Below are 5,579 nucleotides of genomic sequence, written 5' to 3' on the forward strand. Positions count from 1 at the left end.
TTCTGGCTCCATCCACCTTACCATGAACTGGTTTTTCTGTGAACACACAAGAGCTCTGTGCAAGAATAAAACCACGTATGGAAGAAGTAGAAATAATTGCATATTGTCACTTGTGGTTGTGCTAGTCAGCCTGGGATGTGGCACGACCAGTTCCTGGGATAGCTCAAGCTGTTCGTCATCTGAATCAGAATCGGATTAGAATCTTCTTTATTTTTTTTTTAATGTTTTAACAGCTTTATTGAGGTTATGTTTGACACAATTTTATTTATTTTCTTAATTTTTTAAAATGTTTATTTTTGAGAGAGAGACAGAGCGAGAATGGGGGAGGGGCAGAGGGAAAGAGGGAGACAGAATCCGAAGCAGGCTCCAGGCTCTGGGCTGTCAGCACAGACTCCGACAAGGGGCTGGAACTCACCAACTGTGAGATCATGACCTCAACCAAAGTTGGACACTCAACCGACTGAGTCACCCCGGCGCCCCTATTTTTTTATTAAAAAACATTTTTTTAATTCCAGTACAATTAACATACAATGATATTAGTTCCAGGAGCATAATGCAGTAATTCAACAATTCTATACATTACTCATGCTCATCATGACAAGTGTACTCTTAATCCCCCTCACCTCTTCCACCCATCCCCCACCTTCCCTCTGGTATCCATCAATTTCTTCTCTATAGTTAAAAGTCTGATTTTTTTGTTTGTCTCTCAAAACTTCTTTCCTCCTAAATGGCAAAGACCTGCTTTCCACCTTAGGTTTGAAATGTGAAATGTTTACTTGTAAGATTCAAACCCTTCTAAGAGGAACAATATATGAATGCACATTTGCCCTGAGTAACTGCTGTCCCTTTCCACAGTTCTTCATTGAAAGTCTCTGGTTAGTTGTTACACGTATATACCTCAAGAGCTATGCACTTTCAAAATGTCCCTTTGTTTGGTGCCCCCAAAATGTCACATCTGGGAATAATGCATCACAGTGGTATTTGAGATGGCTGAGAGGAACGCTTTCCTTTTACAAGTAGGAGAACATTTATGAAAAGGAAAGCACATTAACTTTAGGAGAGAATACATATGTATAAGGAAGTTGTGGCTCTAAAAATGATTCACTTAAAACTCTTCATGCCCTTTTACTACCTCAAAATCCTCATATGTACCAGAGATCTGTGTACCCCAGTTTGAAAACCACTGCTTTAGTCTACCTCATTTATTCATAGATATGGAAACTGAAGCACAGTGTAGTGACCAAACCAAGACTAGATGTAGCTGTCTTAATTTGCAAACCAACAGGTTTTCAGCCCTACAGCGCTGCCTTTTACTGTGACCTGTAATACATTTTCTCCCTTGCTGAGGCTTGTTTTTCTCATCTGCAAAATGTAAGAGATATACTCCCTGATCTCAGTACTTGATGCCTTTCCATTTTTTCCCTCCAGATCCACTTTCCAAAGTTCTGCACTCTGCTCTGAGCCTCTAGAGGTGGAAATGTTTAAACTGACCTCTAGCTTCTGGTTGGGTACAGCCAGTTAGGAGGCCCTGGCAGGAGCTTAGAAGGCAGAGGAGTAAGACTGGGCCATTTGTCACCTGGCAATCTCTGTCGGTTATTGTGGGCTGGTCGTGTCCTGTCCCTGAAGGCACCCACAAATCCTCTCCAGGGTTCTTTCCATTCAGCTACCCTCTCTGGGTTCCACTAACTTCTCCCTCCCCTCTTTCATTCATGCATAGGGGTAGTGACATTTTTCCAGATCATTCCATCCCACTGAGTCCCCTCATCCACATCCTGCCCCACCATTTTCCTATTTCAATTAAATCTTTTCTCTAGGAAGGGAGAGGGACCAGAGGCAACTTAATTTAATCATCCCAACTTCCTTCCTTAATCCCTCAGTTTTTCTTTGAAAAGAAAATGAATGATGTCACTCTATACATATTTGCAAAATCTTGGCTCAGCTAAATGTGAAAGCAAGCAAAATAAACAAAAGGTTTAAGTGAGAAAGACTTTTTGTTTTTAACTTATCCTTCTGAAAAATTTTAGACTTAGAGACAAGTTGCACCAACAGTGCAGAGCCCCCATGTACCCTTCACCGGGCTTCCCCTGATATTAACATCTTACCTAAGCACAGCGGTCAAAACCAAGAAGTGAGCATTGATGTGCTATTCATTAGTCTGCAGAACTTATCCAAATTTCACCAAGTTGTCCCACTCAGGTCCTTTTTCTGGTCCAGGATCCAGCTGTCCTGTTTCCTTAGTCTTCTCCAGTCTATGACTGTTTCTCAATCTTTCTTTGTCTTGCCTATCCTTGACACTTTCAAAGAGTGCTGGTCAGTTATTTTGTAGAATAGCCCTCCATTTATTATTTGTCTGATGTTTTCTTGTGATTAAACTGAGCTGATGCATTTAAGGTGAGAATACAGTGTAAGTGACGGTGTGCCTTTCTCAGCACCTCATCTTAAGGGTTCTGATGCCACTGACTTTTTACTGGTGAGATGGACTTTCATAGCTTGGTTATACAATTTGGCCATGTGTCATCTCTCTAAACTTACTATTTATTTTTTTGTTGCTAAAACTATCTTAGGAGGATGTACTTTGAGACTATGCAAATATCCTATTTCTCAACATTCTTACCTGCACTACTTTTAAGTGCCCATTAGCTATTCTTTTTTTTTTTTTAACTTTTTAAAAATGTTTTATTTATTTCTGAGAGAAGAAGAGAGACACAGTGTGAGCACGGGAGGGTCAGAGAGACAGGGAGATACAGAATCTGAAACAGGCTCCAGGTTCTGAGCTGGCTGTCAGCACAGAGCCCGACACGGGACTCAATCCCACAAACCATGAGATCATGACCTGAGCCGAAGTCGGACGTTTAACCGACTGAGCCACCCAGGTGCCCCTCCCATTAGCTATTCTCATCTTTACCTTATGGTGATTTTCTATTCCTATCATTCTTTTTTTTATTATTATTAAAGAAGAACTGTTCCTTCTCTCCATTTGTGTATTTATTTGTGTCACTATAGACTCAGGGATATTTATTTCACCTCCTACATCATAATCCATTACCATCATTATTTATTTTTTAGCTCAACTTGTCCCCGCTTTCCTTCAAGTTGGTTCCCATATCAGTTTCACACACACACCATCATTTTTTAGTACTTCCATACTTTCTGGACTTTAAGATATTCCTGCCTCATCTCATATTTTCCCTAGAATCAATTATTTCTCAAAGAAGCCCGTTACTCATTCAATCCTAGTATACATATAAAGTAGTTTCAGAATTGCTAACCTATACCCTTGAGAAAAAAAGTTACTAACTAGAGTATAATATTTGCTAACAGTTCTGTCTTTAGCCTTACATTACACAGTTAGAGTTGGTTGGTTCTTCCCCAACTTCTTTTGTATGGTCACAATAATCATCTGCAATACATTTACATCCATTTGTTACTCTTTTTATTCTAATTTGGGCTCCCACCCACACCCTGGTTGATTTTAATTCTTTATTTTGGGGATATGTGAAACATTATCATGATTCTAAGAGTCAGCACCATACAAAACTGCAAAAGGAATATCAGGTAAATGTCATTCCTCCAACCCTGCTACCCCATTCCTGCCTCCTCATTCTTCCCACCTGACTCCCACCCAATCCTGAGTAACCAGTTTCATTAGGTTTAGTCCTTCCTGGATTTCTTTTGCATAAATGAATAGATACACGTCTATTTTATCTCACCTTTTATCTTTCATGAAAGGAGGCACGCTATAGGAACTCTTTCTTTTATTATTGAGGTACAATTCACATAACATAAAACTATCCATTTTGAAGAGTACAGTTTGGGGGGTGCTTGGGTGGCTTAGTAGGTGAAGCATCCAACTTTAGCTCAGGTCATGATTTCACGACTGGTGGCTTCAAGCCCCACATTGGGCTCTGGGCTGACGGCTCAGAGCCTAGAGCCTACTTTGGATTCTGTGTCTCCCTCTCTGTCTTCCTTCCTCAGCTCGTACTCTGTCTTTCTCTCAAAAATAAAACAAACATTAAAAAAATAATAAAGTGTACAGTTTGGGGTGCCTGGGTGGTTCAGCTGATTAAGCGTCTGACTCTTGATTTTGGCTAGGGTCATGATCTCACAGTTCACGGGGTCAAGCGCCGTGTTTGGCCTTGTGCTGGCAGTGCGGAGCCTACTTAGGATTCTCTCTCTCTCCCTCTCTCTCTGCTCCTCCCTCACCCATGCGCACATGCTCTTCTCTCTCTCCATCATAAATAAATACATACATACATACATTTAAAATAAAATTAAAAAATAAAGTGTGCAGTTCACTGGTATTTAGTATATTCACATGCTGTAGTCACCATCTCTGTTTACTTCCACAATATTTTTCTTGCTCCCCAAAGAGCCCTCATACCCGTTGAGAAGTTACTCCCCAGTTGTCCTTCCCCAGAGCCCCTGCCAATGGCTAATCTGTTTTCTGTCTCAGTGGACTTACCTATTCTGGATATTTAATATAAATGGAGTTATACAATAGGTGCTCCCTTTGTGTCTGACTTCTTCCACCTAACATAATATATTTGAGGTTTGCCCAGATAGTAGCATGTGTCAGTACTTCATTTATCTTTTTGTCTAAATAGTGTTCCAGTGTATGGATTTACTGCACTGTGTTTATCTGCCCATCAGTTGATGAATATCTGGGTTGTTTCCACCTTTTGGCTATTGTGAATAGTGCTGCCATGAACATTCATTCAAACAAGTATTTGTTTGAATATCTGTTTTCAATATTTTGGAATAAAAACCTAGGACTAGAATTGCTGGGTCATAAGGTTAATTTCCCGCTTAACTTTTGGAAGAACTGCCAAACTGTTTTCCATAGCAGTTGCATCATTTTACATCCCCACCAGCAATATACAAGGATCCCAATCTCTCCACATCCTTGCCAACACATGCTAAATTTTCCATGCTTGTTTGTTTGTTTTAATTATAGCCATCCTGGTGGGTGTGAAGTGTATCTCATTGTGGTTCTGGTGTGCATTTTCCTAATGACTAATGATGTCAAGTATATTCCCATGTGCTTATTGGCTATAGGCACTCTTTTGCATTTGTTTTTTTCGCCCAATGCATCCTGGAAGTCACTCCATTTCAATTTATAAAGATCATTCTTATTCCTTTGTGCATGTGTGCAGTGCTCCATTTTGTGGACTACCATAGTTTATTCAACCACTTGCCTATGTGTAAGCGCTTAGGTTCTTTCCAACATTTTGCAGCTACAAGTAATGCTTCAATTAATTTCCTGGTACATATGCATTTTTGCATTATTGGAAGAATACATCAGGATGGATTCTTGGAAATGGGATTTCTGGGTCAAAAGATAAGTTAATATGTAATTTTATAGCAAAAGAACAGAAGAAGTTAGCAAAGAACAATTCTAGTTCTCTTAATCTAATGATAAATATAACAAAATTAAACTTTTTAAATGTGTTTTCCTTTTTTAATTTTTTAATGTTTATTTATTTCTTGAGAGAGAGAGAGAGAGAGACCGAGCACAAGGTGGGGAGGGGCAGAGACAGAGGAAGATGCAGAATCTGAAGCTAGCTGCCGGCACAGAGCAC

The sequence above is a fragment of the Hyaena hyaena genome, unplaced genomic scaffold (genome assembly GCF_003009895.1).
Source record: "Hyaena hyaena isolate Hyena2069 unplaced genomic scaffold, ASM300989v1 scaffold_262, whole genome shotgun sequence".
NCBI classification, from domain to species: Eukaryota; Metazoa; Chordata; class Mammalia; order Carnivora; family Hyaenidae; genus Hyaena; species Hyaena hyaena.